We start from the raw sequence: 24,227 nt of genomic DNA, 5'->3' as shown, positions 1-24,227 counted from the left end.
TCATTTACTATCCATTCTGGTCTTTTATTCCTAACAGTGATTGGATTTAACTTTTATCAGATTGTTTAACTAGTTCATACCAATCAAAGAATTTAATATCAGTTTGGTTATGTATCTTATATTCTAAATATTCAAGTTTTAATTCTTCAAAAGTATAAGTTTTTAATATGGTTTTCATTTTTAATAAATTTTTTATTTTAGAAACTTCTTTTATTAGATCTTTTTCAATATCATCTTTACTAAGAACATTTAATTCTCTATTTATTTCACTAACGTTTTCAGTGATAGCTGAAGCTGTTGGTGATTCTGGTGATGAGTTTACTAAGTTTGATTGTTGATTAACATAATTATCTACAGGGTTATAAACTGCCTGTGGAATAGAATTACTATAATCAACACCTTTCATTTTATTTGGAATGTCCGAGGTAGAATACCTAGGTTTGACTAAGGTTTGAATAATGGGTTTACTTTCAGGTTCTTTATATTTAGCATAAATCACAGAAGGTATGGATGAACTAGGTTTATCATTTTCATCCGTTGTAATGGAGGAAGATGACCCTGCATACCTCATACTTTGACTGCGATTAAATTTTAAAGTTACTTTACCATCTTCAAATTGTTCAATTTTTTGCAAATTGACATTTGGTTTTATTTGATCAATAACTGGAGGAGGTACAACCCCCTCTAAAATCCATTCATCTGGAAGTGTTATATCTTTCCATTGGATGGTTTTAGGAATTACTGTGTTTGTTTTAGTCAAGTCTGTTTGAAGAAATCTTGTTTCACCAATTTTAGGTTGTAATTTATATTTAGTACCAAAAGCTGAATTCATTGCTTTATAATGAATTTTATAAATTAATGCTATAGGAATTGATCCTTGCTTCATTTTATAATTATGAGTTTTAATTTCCAAAACTATACTTTCTAAAATATTTAAATCATTTAATGAGACAGTCATATCTGGATAGACCTCAAAAGAGATCGGTCCTTCACTATATATAAATATAAGAATTAAAGCTTTTGTTGGTATCAGAGCCTGAACATTTAACACTGATAGTAAATCTATTATGATAGAGGAAGCCGACTGAAATACCGTGGAAAAGTTTGGGTATGCCTACTGAACCCGTTGTAAGTCCCTTTTTGAGTTGATTGTTGGGCAGTGAAGGGTATAACCAGGCGATGATCCCTAACTTGTTGGTATTAGAACATGGATCCTTTATTATGTAGATCTGCTAATAGTCTTAAATGGAATGATTTTGAATCTTCAAAAATTCAAAGGATTATTAATAGAAATGAATTAATTTCTAAGGATAATTCTAAAGCTATTGATGAAAAAATGATTTCTACAGTAATTGTTTCTGCTAAAAATGATTTTAAGATTTCTACAGTAACTGTTTCTACAGTCGAAGAACAATTCTATAAAAATTTTAAGTTTTATTATGAAATAGAAACTAGACATAAAATACCCCGAACATTAAATTTACTTAGTAAAGAAGAAATTGAAAACGAATTACTTGAAGAAGTATCTAAAATTAAAAACTTAATTAAAATGAAGCAGATTCTAAAAACTTATACTTTTGAAGAATTAAAATCTGAATATTTAGACTATAAACTAAATAGGCAAAATGAAATAAAATTCTTTGATTGGTATAACTTAATTAAAGAAAATCAATCTGATAAAGGTGTAAATCCAGTAACATGTCTAGAATCACAATTAATTTGTAAAAATGATCACACACAAACCTCTACATCGCATAGAAAATATAAGAAAAAATCAATTAAAAAATCGTATAAAAATTTAACTTGCTATACTTGTGGTAAACAAGGACATACTGCTAAAGTTTGTAAATGCAATAAAGAATTGAAGAACAATTCATCTAAAAAATTAAAACCCTTAACTTGCTATCATTGTCCAATTATAGGCAATCCTAAGCCTAAAAGCTTAGTTAGTAAATCTCTCTCCTCTCTTTCCAACGTCCACTGTAAGGATTCAAGGTTAGAGATTCTTTAAACTTTGTAAGTCTAATCTTTTAAATTTTGTATATGTCTTTCAATTTTGTAAATCAAATTTAATCTTTGTAATTAAATAAAGTTTTATAATATTTATAAATTGCTACTTCCTAAAGCCCTGTTAAAGGCTTCCTTCTCTTCTCCCTCCACAATCTGACTTGATTCTGGGGATCCCAGGTCAAGGTTGCAGGAACCCTAAACCCTTTAAAATTGTTCTTGCGTAAAATTGTATGTTATATAAGTATGCTCTGTGGTTGCACTTTAGTGTGATCTTCCACATCAGAAAATTGTAAATTTGTATGTTGATTCTGAAATAAAATTCATTATTGTGATAAATCTAAAATTAAATCATTTCATCATAGCATTTACTTCACTAAAAATTATTCCTTTTACAAGATTCAAATCTGTTAAACGGTCCTAAAAGCTTTTGTTGCATTTACTTCACTAAAAATTATTCCTTTTACAAGATTCAAATCTGTTAAACGGTCCTAAAAGCTTTTGTTGGTATCAGAGCCTGAACATTTAACACTGATAGTAAATCTATTATGATAGAGGAAGCCGACTGAAATACCGTGGAAAAGTTTGGGTATGCCTACTGAACCCGTTGTAAGTCCCTTTTTGAGTTGATTGTTGGGCAGTGAAGGGTATAACCAGGCGATGATCCCTAACTTGTTGGTATTAGAACATGGATCCTTTATTATGTAGATCTGCTAATAGTCTTAAATGGAATGATTTTGAATCTTCAAAAATTCAAAGGATTATTAATAGAAATGAATTAATTTCTAAGGATAATTCTAAAGCTATTGATGAAAAAATGATTTCTACAGTAATTGTTTCTGCTAAAAATGATTTTAAGATTTCTACAGTAACTGTTTCTACAGTCGAAGAACAATTCTATAAAAATTTTAAGTTTTATTATGAAATAGAAACTAGACATAAAATACCCCGAACATTAAATTTACTTAGTAAAGAAGAAATTGAAAACGAATTACTTGAAGAAGTATCTAAAATTAAAAACTTAATTAAAATGAAGCAGATTCTAAAAACTTATACTTTTGAAGAATTAAAATCTGAATATTTAGACTATAAACTAAATAGGCAAAATGAAATAAAATTCTTTGATTGGTATAACTTAATTAAAGAAAATCAATCTGATAAAGGTGTAAATCCAGTAACATGTCTAGAATCACAATTAATTTGTAAAAATGATCACACACAAACCTCTACATCGCATAGAAAATATAAGAAAAAATCAATTAAAAAATCGTATAAAAATTTAACTTGCTATACTTGTGGTAAACAAGGACATACTGCTAAAGTTTGTAAATGCAATAAAGAATTGAAGAACAATTCATCTAAAAAATTAAAACCCTTAACTTGCTATCATTGTCGTAAAATAGGGCACACAACTAAATTTTGTAAACTTTTACTCAAACAAAATAAATTAAGTATGACGAATTTAATAAAAGAAGAACCAATAATAAATGAAAAACCCATTGTAAATGAAAGTGTAAAAGGTAAAGAAAAAATTCAATCTCATGTTTTTAAACCATATCACATTTCACAGTCTCATAAACAAGAATTTGTCCACATATTAAAAGATCAATTAAGTAAACTTGAAGTGCATTCAGCAACTACTCAACCAGTAGCTCTTGACACACCTCAAGCATCACGAAATATAAATAATTTAGAAGAAACTTTTAATTCTGAACTTAGTGAACCAGAATCAGAAGATGTAAAACAATTTGAATTAAATCCAATACATCATCATAGGGAAATAGTAAATAGAGCTCCAGATTTAGGTATAATTGATAAACCTAATACCATAAATCAATTTAAATATAATGCTTCAACTATTTATGAATGGAACATAGATGGTTTAAGTGAATATAACATATTAAGTATTTTGCAACAAATGACAATGGCTGCAAATGCTTATAAAACACAGTCAATCATTTTTGATAAAGCTATAGCAGAAATCTTAATTGCTGGATTTACCGGCCAACTTAAAGGATGGTGGGATTATCATCTCACTGACCAACAACATTTAGAAATTCTAAATTCAATTCAAATAAATGATGAAGGTGAACCTATATATGATGAAAATGGTGAAGTAATTCAAGATGCAGTGTCATCTTTAATTCTCACTATTTCACTTCATTTTATAGGAGATCCATCTCACTTAAAGGATAAAAATGCCGAGTTACTTAGTAATTTAAAATGTAGACATTTAGGTGATTTTCAAAATTATAAAACGACTTTTCTCACTAGATTAATGTTAAGGGAAGACTCTAATCAAAGCTTTTGGAAAGAAAAGTTTTTAGCTGGGTTACCTTATTTCTTGGGAGAAAATGTTAGAAATCATATTAAACAACAACATGGTCAACCTATACCTTATAGTAAGTTAACCTATGGACAATTAATTAGTATAATTCAAAAGGAAGGTTTACAAATATGTCATGATCTAAAACTTCAAAGAAAGATAAAATATGAAATGCAGAAAACTAAAAAAGAGTTAGGATCTTATTGTAAACAATTTGATTATGACATAACATCTCCTCACAAATGTGATGGTCAGTGTTCTAAAACTCATAAACCTAATAAAAATTATAAAAGACATTATCATGACGATGCTTCTAATAAAAGAAAATATCATAAAACTTCTTATAACGATTTGACATGTTATACATGTGGTAAGAAGGGACATACGTCTAACTTTTGTAAATTCAATAAAAAATTAAATGCATTAAATTTGGAAAAAGAAGTTTTGAATAAAATCTATAAACTGTATATTGATTCAGATAATTCAGAATCTGAATTTAGAAAAAGTAAAAATCAAATTGATGAATTAGATTCAACAACCAGTTCATCCGAATAAAATATTTTTGTATTATACAGTATCTTTTTATTTCTAGTAAAATTCCGTAGTATATACTTGTTTGATAAACAGTACTTATTTTTAAAGTACGATCTAAACAGTAACTGTTTTTGAAAACAGTATTGATATATAGGCTGGAAACCCAGAAGTGCGGGCTACTGGCCCAAAGGACTATTTAATTAGTCGTCTTCTTGGTATAACAACGCCACGTATCATACTTAAAATCATTTTCATAATTTAAATTCATATTTTTGACTTTACTATATATATCTCTATCTATAACTACTTTCCTATATTTTGCTCTGCCTATTTCAAATCTTCCTTGCAGCCTTACAAGGACAATGGAAAGAAAGAACGCTACTGGGAGAAACCACTCACCCATTCAAGCTCTTTCAGAGCAAATTGAGGTTATTATTACATCCCTTACCACTAAAATATCCCTCTCTAGCGATATGAAACACTGGATTGATACTTATCCTCAATCCACTAAAATCCTTCTAAAGATTTTATATGATATAGTATCTTCTTCAGCGGAAGATACGCAGGTATGACTTCTAAACTTAAACGCGATCGTATCCGCTTATGATACGGCTACTCTGTCTCAAACGGTAGACAGTAAAGAGCTATCAAATCCGTTAATGGCTGTGGATTTGCCAAAAATCCAATTCAATTTAACTAGTAAATTACTGTAATGGTTTTCAACCCATTTGTATCCTTATGGTTAAAGGATGATCCACCAGTATCATTCCTTGGCCCATTGTAAAGGTCATTATAAAACCCATCCTCGAAGAATAGGGCTGGCCATTCTTTTCGCCCTGGGTATATTATAGGTATATTAGTCAAGCCCAATAAAATAGGCCCAAATGGTCTCAATAATATTTTGCATAAAAAGATAAAATTATATTATCATCATCACCTTCACCTTCACATGGCCATAGTGCAATTCATGATGATATTCCATTATTACAAAAGAAAAATGAAAAGAAAAGAAAAGTGAAAATAAAAAGAAAAGTAAAAAGAAGGACAGTTCATTGTCCTCATCTTCTTGTAAAAGGCAGAAGGAACCTAATTCCTTCAACTCATTATTTTTGTAAAAACAACAACGCATCATACTGATCATATGGCAGACCAAAGACTATTCATACACAGTAAAGGTCAACCACTATTCAGCACAGTAAAGGCCAAGCTACTATTCCAACAGTAGAAGCCAGGTTACTATTATCAACAGTAAAAGTCAAAGACACAGTGGCAGACAACCCACTGTTCATCCACAGTAAAAGCAAGATTCCGTGACAAACATGTCACTGTTCATCAACAGTAAAAAGGCAAACAGTAAAGATTCGGTGGCAGACCAAACATTGTTCACCTACAGTAAAAAGCAAATAGTATAGATTCTTTAAAATTTCTATATAAGAGAGCCTCTCCTCTTTGTGAAGGCATTGTCCAATTATAGGCAATCCTAAGCCTAAAAGCTTAGTTAGTAAATCTCTCTCCTCTCTTTCCAACGTCCACTGTAAGGATTCAAGGTTAGAGATTCTTTAAACTTTGTAAGTCTAATCTTTTAAATTTTGTATATGTCTTTCAATTTTGTAAATCAAATTTAATCTTTGTAATTAAATAAAGTTTTATAATATTTATAAATTGCTACTTCCTAAAGCCCTGTTAAAGGCTTCCTTCTCTTCTCCCTCCACAATCTGACTTAATTCTGAGGACAAATATCGGGTCCGTTCCATGGGGGGCTCTCACTTTGTGACCTTGTGACGAAGCAGAGGCTCTTACCCCCAGGTTACCCTATTCGACGTATGCGGCTCTGTGGCCAAGGACCCTCGTTTGGGTGGGGACGTCACTTAGCATTGCGCGTCAGCCCTTAAATGGGGTAGGTTGGGCGTGTCCTGAGGCACAAATCGATTCAGCCCGTAAAACAGAATTAAGTGGTACCGCAAGTTGTCACGATCCTGAGGTGCGGGTAACCAGTCCCCTCTCGCTTAGACCTTCGGACACCTCCAGTATCACCAACAGCTTCAGCCATAACTGAAAATGTTAGTGAACTCAACAGGGAATTAAATGTACTTAATAAAGACGATATAGAAAAAAGTTTAATAAAAGAAGTATCTAAAATTAAAAATTTACTTAAAATGAAACAGATATTAAAACAATATACTTTTGAAGAATTAAAATATGAATATTTAGATTATAAATTAAATACTCAAACTGACATTAAATTCTTTGATTGGTATAAATTTATTAAAGAACATTTTTCTAATAAAAGTTTAAATCCAATTACTATAAGAGATAAAAGACCAGAATGGATAGTAAATGATCAAACAATTAAAAGTGATTTTACACCTAAAACAATTAGTAAATTAAAACATCAAGATCATGAAATTGTCTGTGCTCCATTTAAAAATATAAGGGAAAATGATACAAATAATAAATTAATTGAACAAAATAATTTTAGTAATGCCAGTTTAATTTGTTTAAATACACAATTAAAACGAATAGAAAATTTATTAGAAGATAAACTAATTGTAAATGAGACTGTAAAAGGTAAAGAAAAGGTAAAAACTCATATGTTTAAACCTTATCAAATTTCTCAATCTAGTAAAAAAGAATTTGTACATCAATTAAAAGATCAATTAAGTAAAATTCAAGTTAGATCTGCAACTACCCAACATGTAGCTCAGGATACTCCTCAATCATCAGCATCAAGAAATATAAATATAATTGAAGAAAACACCAACTCTGATGTTAGTGAACCTGACTCAGAAAATATTCAACAATTTGAAATCAATCCTATAAATCATCATAGAGAAATAGTAAATAGAGCTCCAGACTTAGGAATTGTTGATAAACCTAATAATATATCCCAATTTAAATATAATGCTTCAACAATCTATGAATGGAACATAGATGGTTTAAGCGAATATAATATTTTAAGTATTTTGCAACAAATAACAATGGCTGCAAATGCTTATAAAACACAGTCAATCATTTCTGATAAAGCTATAGCAGAAATCTTAATTGCTGGATTTACCGGCCAACTTAAAGGATGGTGGGATTATCATCTCACTGACCAACAACATTTAGAAATTCTAAATTCAATTCAAATAAATGATGAAGGTGAACCTATATATGATGAAAATGGTGAAGTAATTCAAGATGCGGTGTCATCTTTAATTCTCACCATTTCACTTCATTTTATAGGAGATCCATCTCACTTAAAAGATAAAAATGCCGAGTTACTTAGTAATTTAAAATGTAAACATTTAGGTGATTTTCAAAATTATAAAACGACTTTTCTCACTAGATTAATGTTAAGGGAAGACTCTAATCAAAGCTTTTGGAAAGAAAAGTTTTTAGCTGGGTTACCTTATTTCTTGGGAGAAAAAGTTAGAAATCATATTAAACAACAACATGGTCAACCTATACCTTATAGTAAGTTAACCTATGGACAATTAATTAGTATAATTCAAAAGGAAGGTTTACAAATATGTCATGATCTAAAACTTCAAAGAAAAATAAAATATGAAATGCAAAAAACTAAAAAAGAATTAGGATCATTTTGTAAGCAATTTGATTATAATTTCGTATCAAACCAACGATGTGATGGTCAATGTTCTAAAACAAATAAACCTAAAAAATATTATAGAAATAAATACTCTAAAAAACAATATAGATATACACCTAGTCAAGATAAATTTTATAGTAAAAAGAGAACAAAATCTTCTTATAGAAACAAAAATAAACAACCTTCTAAATCTACCACTAAAACTTCTTATAAAAATTTAACTTGTTACAATTGTGGTAAAAAAGGGCATACATCTAAATTTTGTAAATTTAATAAAAGATTACATGAATTAAATTTGGAAGAAAACGTTTTAAGTAAAATATACGAACTCTATATTGATTCGGATTCTTTAGAATCTGAGACTAATGAAAGTGAAAATCAAATTGATGAATTAGGAACTACTTCAAGTTCTTCCAGTTCATCAAAATTTTCTTTAAACATGTTATCTAAAGATCAAAGCAATTTATTAACAGTAGTTAATGATATTGAAGATCAAGAAACTAAAGCTAAACTTCTTAAAAAATTAATAAAAAGTTTTGAAGACGTAGATGAAGTAAAAAATATTACTCCTAAAATTCAGTCTAATACTTATGATTTAACTACCATTTTAAATAAAAATCAACCTAAAAAGGTCGATATAGATGACTCTACTAAAGAATTATATAAAGAAATTAAGATGCTAAAAAATGAAGTAAAAGAATTAAAAACCCAACTTCAACAAAATTCTAAAAAAATAAAAATATTAGAATCTCAACTTATTTCCAGTTCTTCTTCAGAAGCAGACGAACCAGATAATAATTTAAAAATAAATGAATTAGATGAAGATGTAGATTGTAATTTTCTCAATTTATTACAAGAAATCACTTCACGAAAATATTTAGTAAAAATAAACATTCAAATAAATGATTTTGTGATAGATGCAATTGCACTCTTTGACACAGGTGCAGATTTAAACTGTATAAAATCTGATCTAGTCCCTAAAAGATATTGGTTAAAAACTAGTGAAAAATTAAGTACAGCCAACAAATCTAAACTTGAAATTATAGGAAAGACAGATGCAATAATCATAAATCAAGAATTAGAAATAAACACAGTATTTTTACTATCTCCTCAAATAAATTATATGGTCATTTTAGGTACTCCTTTTATAAACCTAATAACACCATACTCAGTAAAAGAAGATTGTATTAAATTCAAAATAAGAAATAGTAGAGCTAGATTAGAATTTACAGAAAAACCTAAAACAAAACAATTAAATTTGTTAAAAGCTCATTCAGTTAAAATATTAGAAATCAATTCTTTAATAAAATCAAAAGAAGAAAATATAAAAGATTTAAATAACAATATCCATTTAAATAGAATTCAAACTCAATTAGGCAGAGATCTTGTTAAACATAAAATTCAAAATCTCCAAACATTAATGGAAAAAGAACTATGTGCTGAGCATCCAAGTGCATTTTGGGATCGTAAACAACACATGGTAGATTTACCATATGAAAAAGATTTTGATGAAAAAACTATTAAAACTAAAGCTCGACCAATTCAGATGAATCCTGAATTAATTGAGCATTGTAAAATAGAAATTCAAGATTTAATAAATAAAAAATTAATCTGTAAATCTAGAAGTCCTTGGTCATGTGCAGCTTTTTATGTCAATAAAAATGCTGAAATTGAACGAGGTGTTCCAAGACTAGTAATAAATTATAAACCATTAAATACAGCCTTAAAATGGATCAGATATCCAATTCCTAATAAAAAAGACCTATTAAAGAAATTATACAATGCAAATATTTTTAGTAAATTTGATATGAAATCTGGTTATTGGCAGATTCAAATCGATCCTAAAGACAGATATAAAACAGCATTCACAGTTCCATTTGGTCAATATGAATGGAATGTAATGCCTTTTGGATTAAAAAATGCTCCTTCTGAATTTCAGAGGATCATGAATGACATATTTAATCCCTATAGTAAATTTTGTATAGTATACATCGATGATGTGTTAATATTTAGTCAAACTATTGATGATCATTTTAAACACTTAAAAACTTTTTGTATGGTAATTAGGCAAAATGGTTTAGCACTTAGTAAAACAAAGATGGATCTATTCAAAACTAAAATTAGATTTTTAGGCCATTATATTGAACAAGGTAAGATTCAACCTATAGAAAGAGCACTTGTTTTTGGTGAAAAATTTCCTGATGAAATTACTAATAAACCCCAATTACAACGTTTTCTTGGTTGTTTAAATTATGTAATTGATTTTTATCCCAATTTAAATTGCATGATAAAACCATTACATAATAGACTTTGTAAAAATGCTGGTCCTTGGACAACTCAGCATACTCAATTAATAAAAAAGATCAAATCCTTGGTAAAAGAAATTCCTTACTTATATATTCCTGATCCTAATGCTTTTAAAATTGTTGAAACAGATGCTTCTAATATTGGTTATGGAGGCATTTTAAAACAAAAAGTGAATGGTAAAGAAAGGATAATCCAATATACTTCAGGTCATTGGACTCCAACTCAATTAAATTATTCTACTATTAAAAAAGAAATTTTAAGTATTGTTATTTGTATAAATAAATTTCAATCTGATCTTTTAAATCAAAAATTTTTACTTCGTATTGATTGTAAATCTGCAAAAGATGTTCTGCAGAAAGATGTCCAAAACCTTGCCTCTAAACAAATTTTTGCTCGATGGCAAGCACTTTTAAGTATTTTTGAATTTGACATAGAATATATTAAAGGCAATGATAATAATATTCCAGACTTTCTAACTAGAGAATTCTTACAGAACCATGGGAAGAAAGAAGGATAAAGGGAAAGAAATTAAACAAGATTCCGGCTCCCCAACTAAAGCTCTTTCTGAGCACTCTGAAGACCTTAAAACCTTAAACACTAAAACCACTCCTTCTAAAGATCTTAAAAAATGGATTGAAGAACTTTCTCAATCTCCCGAAGTCATTAAAGCCCTGCAGGGTATGGCATCCTCTTCTATAGAGGACCCAGGTATGTCTTTTAAATCTAAAGCGATTGTATCCGCTCATGATACGGCTACTCTGTCTCAAACGGTAGACAGTAAAGAGTTATCAAATCCGTTGATGGCTGTGGATTTGCCAAAAATCCAATATAAATCTACTGGTAGTATACATAAATGGTTTGATAAAAATTTATTTGATTTTGAAATCGAAGTTGAGGATGGATATAATCATACCAATCCTTGGCAAATTATAAAAAACTATTATCCTGAGAATTGGTTTTTTATGCCTACAGACTTATCAAAACCTCAGGCTTATTATAATAATATATTATTAGATACTGATTCAGTAAACATCAAACATACTTTTGATAAAAATGGAATAATTTCTTATTCTTCTATAAAAATAAAACGCGTCATCCATCCTAAGGATTGGCCCGTACCTTCTTTAGTAACACCAGTAAAATTTAAAGGATTACATAAATATAATATGAGTTATAATTATTTTGATTATAAAAAAGCGTGGGATAAGATATTTTGTCTTCAAAATCCCACCACTACTCATTCATGGTTAATATATTTTGATCAAAATATACGCACTGATTTAAAAATCCCAAATTGGTTCAAACGATGGTGGCAATTTAAAGGAATTTCAGAGGAAATCATTCCTCATGATATCCTTTATTTGTATCAGTTCTTTAAAACCCATTATAAACCCAAACCCGAAGAAGTCCATATTCCTTCCTTGATGTATTATTGTATGACCTTCTTCACTCCATGGGTATATCAATGGTATTTTGATTATCAGTATGTTCCAGGAAGTCAAATTCCCATGATAGTAAAAAGACATAAAATAAAATGGTGGGGATCATTCAAGAATTCCACCACTGAACATAAAATTAGTCAATGGATCCGCAATAAATTATCCAGCCCATCTAAACCAGCTTTAACCTATGCCCATACATTAGCTATTCAGGATAACCCCCAGTTTGGTATCCAAAAAGCCCAATGTCAGGCTCGGTTAGCTGCAGCTAAAACAGCAGAAGAATATAGATTGATCTGTCAAGAGATGTCTGAACAACTCTCAACCAGTTCAAATCAGCCCATAAAACCATCCACTAGTAAAGCCCACAGTGCATCCTCCAGTAAATCTTCAAACACTACACACCATAAAAGCAAGGGTAAAATCGTTTTACCATCATCCTCATCATCTAGTTCATCTAGTGATGAAAGTGATGATAGCGATATCATAAAAATCCGAAGCAAAGCAAGTCAAAAGCAAAAAGATAAAGACAAGAAAGGCAAAGCTAAAGGAAAAAGAAAAGAAAAAATAAAAAGAAAAGCAAAGAAAAAGGACACGTTAACTTCTTCCTCCTCATCATGTTCCGACACATTGTAAAAGAAGCATTTGCAACAGTAAAAGTTAAGTCACCAAGTCATTTTCAAATAGTAAAAGCCAAAGCATCTCCAACAGTAAAAGCCAAGGCATCTCCAACAGTAAAGGCCAAGGCATCTCCAACAGTAAAGGCCAAGGCATCTTCCTCAGCCAGTGGCAGACAAGGAACTATTCATTAATAGTAAAGATTCGCCAATTTTCCTATTAAAAGGGAGCCTCTCCCCTTGTGAAGGCATAAGTTTTAGTTTTAGTTATTACCTATAATCCCTCTCTCCTTCTGTGCTCCTAGTTCGAGTTGTAAGAGTTCAAGTTGGAGAAAGTCTAAAGTAAAATTGTTGTAAGTTTTAAATCTTGTATTTGTACTTTGTAATTAAATAAAGTTTGTATTTTATCTTAAACTGCTACGAATATAAGTCCGTGTTTACGGCACCTTTCTCTTCTCCCTCCACACTCTGACTTAATTCTGGGGATCCCAGGTTAAGGTTGCAGGAACCCTAAACCTCAATTAAAATAAATTAATTAAAATTGGTTGAGTTGATTGACAAAAATTATTTGGTAAATTGATTTTGTTTGTGATAAGTATGCTCTGTGGATGCAGCTTAGTCTGATCTTCCACATCAGAAAAATTGTTTAAATTGTATGTTGATTTTATATTTAATGATTTATATAAGTATTCATATAAATCCAATCAATCATAGCATTTTAGTTCATAGTTATAATTTATATTTAAATATTTGTGTATGTATCTATATAAATCCTAGCAATAATCTTTCTTTTCTTCATATTTATGATTTGTAAAGATTTGTTACATAAAGACTTGACTAGGATAAAGACTTGTTTGTTGTTTTGTTATAAAAATTAAAGACGTGTAAGAAGTCTTTGTTTTTGAATAAAGACTTAAAGACTTATAAGTTTAAAGATTCTTTATTATAAGACTTGACTATAAGACTTGACTATAAGTTTTAAATAAGAACTTGTTATTATTAAATCGATAATCGATCCTTTTATCTTTTGTTGGTATCAGAGCCTGAACATTTAACACTGATAGTAAATCTATTATGATAGAGGAAGCCGACTGAAATACCGTGGAAAAGTTTGGGTATGCCTACTGAACCCGTTGTAAGTCCCTTTTTGAGTTGATTGTTGGGCAGTGAAGGGTATAACCAGGCGATGATCCCTAACTTGTTGGTATTAGAACATGGATCCTTTATTATGTAGATCTGCTAATAGTCTTAAATGGAATGATTTTGAATCTTCAAAAATTCAAAGGATTATTAATAGAAATGAATTAATTTCTAAGGATAATTCTAAAGCTATTGATGAAAAAATGATTTCTACAGTAATTGTTTCTGCTAAAAATGATTTTAAGATTTCTACAGTAACTGTTTCTACAGTCGAAGAACAATTCTATAAAAATTTTAAGTTTTATTATGAAATAGAAACTAGACATAAAATACCCCGAACATTAAATTTACTTAGTAAAGAAGAAATTGAAAACGAATTACTTGAAGAAGTATCTAAAATTAAAAACTTAATTAAAATGAAGCAGATTCTAAAAACTTATACTTTTGAAGAATTAAAATCTGAATATTTAGACTATAAACTAAATAGGCAAAATGAAATAAAATTCTTTGATTGGTATAACTTAATTAAAGAAAATCAATCTGATAAAGGTGTAAATCCAGTAACATGTCTAGAATCACAATTAATTTGTAAAAATGATCACACACAAACCTCTACATCGCATAGAAAATATAAGAAAAAATCAATTAAAAAATCGTATAAAAATTTAACTTGCTATACTTGTGGTAAACAAGGACATACTGCTAAAGTTTGTAAATGCAATAAAGAATTGAAGAACAATTCATCTAAAAAATTAAAACCCTTAACTTGCTATCATTGTCGTAAAATAGGGCACACAACTAAATTTTGTAAACTTTTACTCAAACAAAATAAATTAAGTATGACGAATTTAATAAAAGAAGAACCAATAATAAATGAAAAACCCATTGTAAATGAAAGTGTAAAAGGTAAAGAAAAAATTCAATCTCATGTTTTTAAACCATATCACATTTCACAGTCTCATAAACAAGAATTTGTCCACATATTAAAAGATCAATTAAGTAAACTTGAAGTGCATTCAGCAACTACTCAACCAGTAGCTCTTGACACACCTCAAGCATCACGAAATATAAATAATTTAGAAGAAACTTTTAATTCTGAACTTAGTGAACCAGAATCAGAAGATGTAAAACAATTTGAATTAAATCCAATACATCATCATAGGGAAATAGTAAATAGAGCTCCAGATTTAGGTATAATTGATAAACCTAATACCATAAATCAATTTAAATATAATGCTTCAACTATTTATGAATGGAACATAGATGGTTTAAGTGAATATAACATATTAAGTATTTTGCAACAAATGACAATGGCTGCAAATGCTTATAAAACACAGTCAATCATTTTTGATAAAGCTATAGCAGAAATCTTAATTGCTGGATTTACCGGCCAACTTAAAGGATGGTGGGATTATCATCTCACTGACCAACAACATTTAGAAATTCTAAATTCAATTCAAATAAATGATGAAGGTGAACCTATATATGATGAAAATGGTGAAGTAATTCAAGATGCAGTGTCATCTTTAATTCTCACTATTTCACTTCATTTTATAGGAGATCCATCTCACTTAAAGGATAAAAATGCCGAGTTACTTAGTAATTTAAAATGTAGACATTTAGGTGATTTTCAAAATTATAAAACGACTTTTCTCACTAGATTAATGTTAAGGGAAGACTCTAATCAAAGCTTTTGGAAAGAAAAGTTTTTAGCTGGGTTACCTTATTTCTTGGGAGAAAATGTTAGAAATCATATTAAACAACAACATGGTCAACCTATACCTTATAGTAAGTTAACCTATGGACAATTAATTAGTATAATTCAAAAGGAAGGTTTACAAATATGTCATGATCTAAAACTTCAAAGAAAGATAAAATATGAAATGCAGAAAACTAAAAAAGAGTTAGGATCTTATTGTAAACAATTTGATTATGACATAACATCTCCTCACAAATGTGATGGTCAGTGTTCTAAAACTCATAAACCTAATAAAAATTATAAAAGACATTATCATGACGATGCTTCTAATAAAAGAAAATATCATAAAACTTCTTATAACGATTTGACATGTTATACATGTGGTAAGAAGGGACATACGTCTAACTTTTGTAAATTCAATAAAAAATTAAATGCATTAAATTTGGAAAAAGAAGTTTTGAATAAAATCTATAAACTGTATATTGATTCAGATAATTCAGAATCTGAATTTAGAAAAAGTAAAAATCAAATTGATGAATTAGATTCAACAACCAGTTCATCCGAATAAAATATTTTTGTATTATACAGTATCTTTTTATTTCTAGTAAAATTCCGTAGTATATACTTGTTTGATAAACAGTACTTATTTTTAAAGTACGATCTAAACAGTAACTGTTTTTGAAAACAGTATTGATATATAGGCTGGAAACCCAGAAGTGCGGGCTACTGGCCCAAAGGACTATTTAATTAGTCGTCTTCTTGGTATAACAACGCCACGTATCATACTTAAAATCATTTTCATAATTTAAATTCATATTTTTGACTTTACTATATATATCTCTATCTATAACTACTTTCCTATATTTTGCTCTGCCTATTTCAAATCTTCCTTGCAGCCTTACAAGGACAATGGAAAGAAAGAACGCTACTGGGAGAAACCACTCACCCATTCAAGCTCTTTCAGAGCAAATTGAGGTTATTATTACATCCCTTACCACTAAAATATCCCTCTCTAGCGATATGAAACACTGGATTGATACTTATCCTCAATCCACTAAAATCCTTCTAAAGATTTTATATGATATAGTATCTTCTTCAGCGGAAGATACGCAGGTATGACTTCTAAACTTAAACGCGATCGTATCCGCTTATGATACGGCTACTCTGTCTCAAACGGTAGACAGTAAAGAGCTATCAAATCCGTTAATGGCTGTGGATTTGCCAAAAATCCAATTCAATTTAACTAGTAAATTACTGTAATGGTTTTCAACCCATTTGTATCCTTATGGTTAAAGGATGATCCACCAGTATCATTCCTTGGCCCATTGTAAAGGTCATTATAAAACCCATCCTCGAAGAATAGGGCTGGCCATTCTTTTCGCCCTGGGTATATTATAGGTATATTAGTCAAGCCCAATAAAATAGGCCCAAATGGTCTCAATAATATTTTGCATAAAAAGATAAAATTATATTATCATCATCACCTTCACCTTCACATGGCCATAGTGCAATTCATGATGATATTCCATTATTACAAAAGAAAAATGAAAAGAAAAGAAAAGTGAAAATAAAAAGAAAAGTAAAAAGAAGGACAGTTCATTGTCCTCATCTTCTTGTAAAAGGCAGAAGGAACCTAATTCCTTCAACTCATTATTTTTGTAAAAACAACAACGCATCATACTGATCATATGGCAGACCAAAGACTATTCATACACAGTAAAGGTCAACCACTATTCAGCACAGTAAAGGCCAAGCTACTATTCCAACAGTAGAAGCCAGGTTACTATTATCAACAGTAAAAGTCAAAGACACAGTGGCAGACAACCCATTGTTCATCCACAGTAAAAGCAAGATTCCGTGACAAACATGTCACTGTTCATCAACAGTAAAAAGGCAAACAGTAAAGATTCGGTGGCAGACCAAACATTGTTCACCTACAGTAAAAAGCAAATAGTATAGATTCTTTAAAATTTCTATATAAGAGAGCCTCTCCTCTTTGTGAAGGCATTGTCCAATTATAGGCAATCCTAAGCCTAAAAGCTTAGTTAGTAAATCTCTCTCCTCTCTTTCCAACGTCCACTGTAAGGATTCAAGGTTAGAGATTCTTTAAACTTTGTAAGTCTAATCTTTTAAATTTTGTATATGTCTTTCAATTTTGTAAATCAAATTTAATCTTTGTAATTAAATAAAGTTTTATAATATTTATAAATTGCTACTTCCTAAAGCCCTGTTAAAGGCTTCCTTCTCTTCTCCCTCCACAATCTGACTTGATTCTGGGGATCCCAGGTCAAGGTTGCAGGAACCCTAAACCCTTTAAAATTGTTCTTGCGTAAAATTGTATGTTATATAAGTATGCTCTGTGGTTGCACTTTAGTGTGATCTTCCACATCAGAAAATTGTAAATTTGTATGTTGATTCTGAAATAAAATTCATTATTGTGATAAATCTAAAATTAAATCATTTCATCATAGCATTTACTTCACTAAAAATTATTCCTTTTACAAGATTCAAATCTGTTAAACGGTCCTAAAAGCTTTTGTTGGGAGGTATGCAGAACAAGTTCTTATTTAAAACTTATAGTCAAGTCTTATAGTCAAGTCTTATAATAAAGAATCTTTAAACTTATAAGTCTTTAAGTCTTTATTCAAAAACAAAGACTTCTTACACGTCTTTAATTTTTATAACAAAACAACAAACAAGTCTTTATCCTAGTCAAGTCTTTATGTAACAAATCTTTACAAATCATAAATATGAAGAAAAGAAAGATTATTGCTAGGATTTATATAGATACATACACAAATATTTAAATATAAATTATAACTATGAACTAAAATGCTATGATTGATTGGATTTATATGAATACTTATATAAATCATTAAATATAAAATCAACATACAATTTAAACAATTTTTCTGATGTGGAAGATCAGACTAAGCTGCATCCACAGAGCATACTTATCACAAACAAAATCAATTTACCAAATAATTTTTGTCAATCAACTCAACCAATTTTAATTAATTTATTTTAATTGAGGTTTAGGGTTCCTGCAACCTTAACCTGGGATCCCCAGAATTAAGTCAGAGTGTGGAGGGAGAAGAGAAAGGTGCCGTAAACACGAACTTATATTCGTAGCAGTTTAAGATAAAATACAAACTTTATTTAATTACAAAGTACAAATACAAGATTTAAAACTTACAACAATTTTACTTTAGACTTTCTCCAACTTGAACTCTTACAACTCGAACTAGGAGCACAGAAGGAGAGAGGGATTATAGGTAATAACTAAAACTAAAACTTATGCCTTCACAAGGGGAGAGGCTCCCTTTTAATAGGAAAATTGGCGAATCTTTACTATTAATGAATAGTTCCTTGTCTGCCACTGGCTGAGGAAGATGCCTTGGCCTTTACTGTTGGAGATGCCTTGGCCTTTACTGTTGGAGATGCCTTGGCTTTTACTGTTGGAGATGCTTTGGCTTTTACTATTTGAAAATGACTTGGTGACTTAACTTTTACTGTTGCAAATGCTTCTTTTACAATGTGTCGGAACATGATGAGGAGGAAGAAGTTAACGTGTCCTTTTTCTTTGCTTTTCTTTTTATTTTTTCTTTTCTTTTTCCTTTAGCTTTGCCTTTCTTGTCTTTATCTTTTTGCTTTTGACTTGCTTTGCTTCGGATTTTTATGATATCGCTATCATCACTTTCATCACTAGATGAACTAGATGATGAGGATGATGGTAAAACGATTTTACCCTTGCTTTTATGGTGTGTAGTGTTTGAAGATTTACTGGAGGATGCACTGTGGGCTTTACTAGTGGATGGTTTTATGGGCTGATTTGAACTGGTTGAGAGTTGTTCAGACATCTCTTGACAGATCAATCTATATTCTTCTGCTGTTTTAGCTGCAGCTAACCGAGCCTGACATTGGGCTTTTTGGATACCAAACTGGGGGTTATCCTGAATAGCTAATGTATGGGCATAGGTTAAAGCTGGTTTAGATGGGCTGGATAATTTATTGCGGATCCATTGACTAATTTTATGTTCAGTGGTGGAATTCTTGAATGATCCCCACCATTTTATTTTATGTCTTTTTACTATCATGGGAATTTGACTTCCTGGAACATACTGATAATCAAAATACCATTGATATACCCATGGAGTGAAGAAGGTCATACAATAATACATCAAGGAAGGAATATGGACTTCTTCGGGTTTGGGTTTATAATGGGTTTTAAAGAACTGATACAAATAAAGGATATCATGAGGAATGATTTCCTCTGAAATTCCTTTAAATTGCCACCATCGTTTGAACCAATTTGGGATTTTTAAATCAGTGCGTATATTTTGATCAAAATATATTAACCATGAATGAGTAGTGGTGGGATTTTGAAGACAAAATATCTTATCCCACGCTTTTTTATAATCAAAATAATTATAACTCATATTATATTTATGTAATCCTTTAAATTTTACTGGTGTTACTAAAGAAGGTACGGGCCAATCCTTAGGATGGATGACGCATTTTATTTTTATAGAAGAATAAGAAATTATTCCATTTTTATCAAAAGTATGTTTGATGTTTACTGAATCAGTATCTAATAATATATTATTATAATAAGCCTGAGGTTTTGATAAGTCTGTAGGCATAAAAAACCAATTCTCAGGATAATAGTTTTTTATAATTTGCCAAGGATTGGTATGATTATATCCATCCTCAACTTCGATTTCAAAATCAAATAAATTTTTATCAAACCATTTATGTATACTACCAGTAGATTTATATTGGATTTTTGGCAAATCCACAGCCATCAACGGATTTGATAACTCTTTACTGTCTACCGTTTGAGACAGAGTAGCCGTATCATGAGCGGATACGATCGCTTTAGATTTAAAAGACATACCTGGGTCCTCTGTGGAAGAGGATGCCATACCCTGCAGGGCTTTAATGACTTCGGGAGATTGAGAAAGTTCTTCAATCCATTTTTTAAGATCTTTAGGAGGAGTGGTTTTAGTGTTTAAGGTTTTAAGGTCTTCAGAGTGCTCAGAAAGAGCTTTAGTTGGGGAGCCGGAATCTTGTTTAATTTCTTTCCCTTTATCCTTCTTTCTTCCCATGGTTCTGTAAGAATTCTCTAGTTAGAAAGTCTGGAATATTATTATCATTGCCTTTAATATATTCTATGTCAAATTCAAAAATACTTAAAAGTGCTTGCCATCGAGCAAAAATTTGTTTAGAGGCAAGGTTTTGGACATCTTTCTGCAGAACATCTTTTGCAGATTTACAATCAATACGAAGTAAAAATTTTTGATTTAAAAGATCAGATTGAAATTTATTTATACAAATAACAATACTTAAAATTTCTTTTTTAATAGTAGAATAATTTAATTGAGTTGGAGTCCAATGACCTGAAGTATATTGGATTATCCTTTCTTTACCATTCACTTTTTGTTTTAAAATGCCTCCATAACCAATATTAGAAGCATCTGTTTCAACAATTTTAAAAGCATTAGGATCAGGAATATATAAGTAAGGAATTTCTTTTACCAAGGATTTGATCTTTTTTATTAATTGAGTATGCTGAGTTGTCCAAGGACCAGCATTTTTACAAAGTCTATTATGTAATGGTTTTATCATGCAATTTAAATTGGGATAAAAATCAATTACATAATTTAAACAACCAAGAAAACGTTGTAATTGGGGTTTATTAGTAATTTCATCAGGAAATTTTTCACCAAAAACAAGTGCTCTTTCTATAGGTTGAATCTTACCTTGTTCAATATAATGGCCTAAAAATCTAATTTTAGTTTTGAATAGATCCATCTTTGTTTTACTAAGTGCTAAACCATTTTGCCTAATTACCATACAAAAAGTTTTTAAGTGTTTAAAATGATCATCAATAGTTTGACTAAATATTAACACATCATCGATGTATACTATACAAAATTTACTATAGGGATTAAATATGTCATTCATGATCCTCTGAAATTCAGAAGGAGCATTTTTTAATCCAAAAGGCATTACATTCCATTCATATTGACCAAATGGAACTGTGAATGCTGTTTTATATCTGTCTTTAGGATCGATTTGAATCTGCCAATAACCAGATTTCATATCAAATTTACTAAAAATATTTGCATTGTATAATTTCTTTAATAGGTCTTTTTTATTAGGAATTGGATATTTGATCCATTTTAAGGCTGTATTTAATGGTTTATAATTTATTACTAGTCTTGGAACACCTCGTTCAATTTCAGCATTTTTATTGACATAAAAAGCTGCACATGACCAAGGACTTCTAGATTTACAGATTAATTTTTTATTTATTAAATCTTGAATTTCTATTTTACAATGCTCAATTAATTCAGGATTCATCTGAATTGGTCGAGCTTTAGTTTTAATAGTTTTTTCATCAAAATCTTTTTCATATGGTAAATCTACCATGTGTTGTTTACGATCCCAAAATGCACTTGGATGCTCAGCACATAGTTCTTTTTCCATTAATGTTTGGAGATTTTGAATTTTATGTTTAACAAGATCTCTGCCTAATTGAGTTTGAATTCTATTTAAATGGATATTGTTATTTAAATCTTTTATATTTTCTTCTTTTGATTTTATTAAAGAATTGATTTCTAATATTTTAACTGAATGAGCTTTTAACAAATTTAATTGTTTTGTTTTAGGTTTTTCTGTAAATTCTAATCTAGCTCTACTATTTCTTATTTTGAATTTAATACAATCTTCTTTTACTGAGTATGGTGTTATTAGGTTTATAAAAGGAGTACCTAAAATGACCATATAATTTATTTGAGGAGATAGTAAAAATACTGTGTTTATTTCTAATTCTTGATTTATGATTATTGCATCTGTCTTTCCTATAATTTCAAGTTTAGATTTGTTGGCTGTACTTAATTTTTCACTAGTTTTTAACCAATATCTTTTAGGGACTAGATCAGATTTTATACAGTTTAAATCTGCACCTGTGTCAAAGAGTGCAATTGCATCTATCACAAAATCATTTATTTGAATGTTTATTTTTACTAAATATTTTCGTGAAGTGATTTCTTGTAATAAATTGAGAAAATTACAATCTACATCTTCATCTAATTCATTTATTTTAAATTATTATCTGGTTCGTCTGCTTCTGAAGAAGAACTGGAAATAAGTTGAGATTCTAATATTTTTATTTTTTTAGAATTTTGTTGAAGTTGGGTTTTTAATTCTTTTACTTCATTTTTTAGCATCTTAATTTCTTTATATAATTCTTTAGTAGAGTCATCTATATCGACCTTTTTAGGTTGATTTTTATTTAAAATGGTAGTTAAATCATAAGTATTAGACTGAATTTTAGGAGTAATATTTTTTACTTCATCTACGTCTTCAAAACTTTTTATTAATTTTTTAAGAAGTTTAGCTTTAGTTTCTTGATCTTCAATATCATTAACTACTGTTAATAAATTGCTTTGATCTTTAGATAACATGTTTAAAGAGAATTTTGATGAACTGGAAGAACTTGAAGTAGTTCCTAATTCATCAATTTGATTTTCACTTTCATTAGTCTCAGATTCTAAAGAATCCGAATCAATATAGAGTTCGTATATTTTACTTAAAACGTTTTCTTCCAAATTTAATTCATGTAATCTTTTATTAAATTTACAAAATTTAGATGTATGCCCTTTTTTACCACAATTGTAACAAGTTAAATTTTTATAAGAAGTTTTAGTGGTAGATTTAGAAGGTTGTTTATTTTTGTTTCTATAAGAAGATTTTGTTCTCTTTTTACTATAAAATTTATCTTGACTAGGTGTATATCTATCTTGTTTTTTAGAGTATTTATTTCTATAATATTTTTTAGGTTTATTTGTTTTAGAACATTGACCATCACATCGTTGGTTTGATACGAAATTATAATCAAATTGCTTACAAAATGATCCTAATTCTTTTTTAGTTTTTTGCATTTCATATTTTATTTTTCTTTGAAGTTTTAGATCATGACATATTTGTAAACCTTCCTTTTGAATTATACTAATTAATTGTCCATAGGTTAACTTACTATAAGGTATAGGTTGACCATGTTGTTGTTTAATATGATTTCTAACTTTTTCTCCCAAGAAATAAGGTAACCCAGCTAAAAACTTTTCTTTCCAAAAGCTTTGATTAGAGTCTTCCCTTAACATTAATCTAGTGAGAAAAGTCGTTTTATAATTTTGAAAATCACCTAAATGTTTACATTTTAAATTACTAAGTAACTCGGCATTTTTATCTTTTAAGTGAGATGGATCTCCTATAAAATGAAGTGAAATGGTGAGAATTAAAGATGACACCGCATCTTGAATTACTTCACCATTTTCATCATATATAGGTTCACCTTCATCATTTATTTGAATTGAATTTAGAATTTCTAAATGTTGTTGGTCAGTGAGATGATAATCCCACCATCCTTTAAGTTGGCCGGTAAATCCAGCAATTAAGATTTCTGCTATAGCTTTATCAGAAATGATTGACTGTGTTTTATAAGCATTTGCAGCCATTGTCATTTGTTGCAAAATACTTAAAATATTATATTCGCTTAAACCAT

The sequence above is a fragment of the Jatropha curcas genome, chromosome 11, assembly GCF_041381405.1.
Source record: "Jatropha curcas cultivar XTBG-Jc1 chromosome 11, XTBG_Jcur_1.0, whole genome shotgun sequence".
Taxonomy (NCBI): Eukaryota; Viridiplantae; Streptophyta; class Magnoliopsida; order Malpighiales; family Euphorbiaceae; genus Jatropha; species Jatropha curcas.
The sequence above is the reverse complement of the archived record's forward strand: the minus strand, read 5'-3'. Positions refer to the sequence as shown.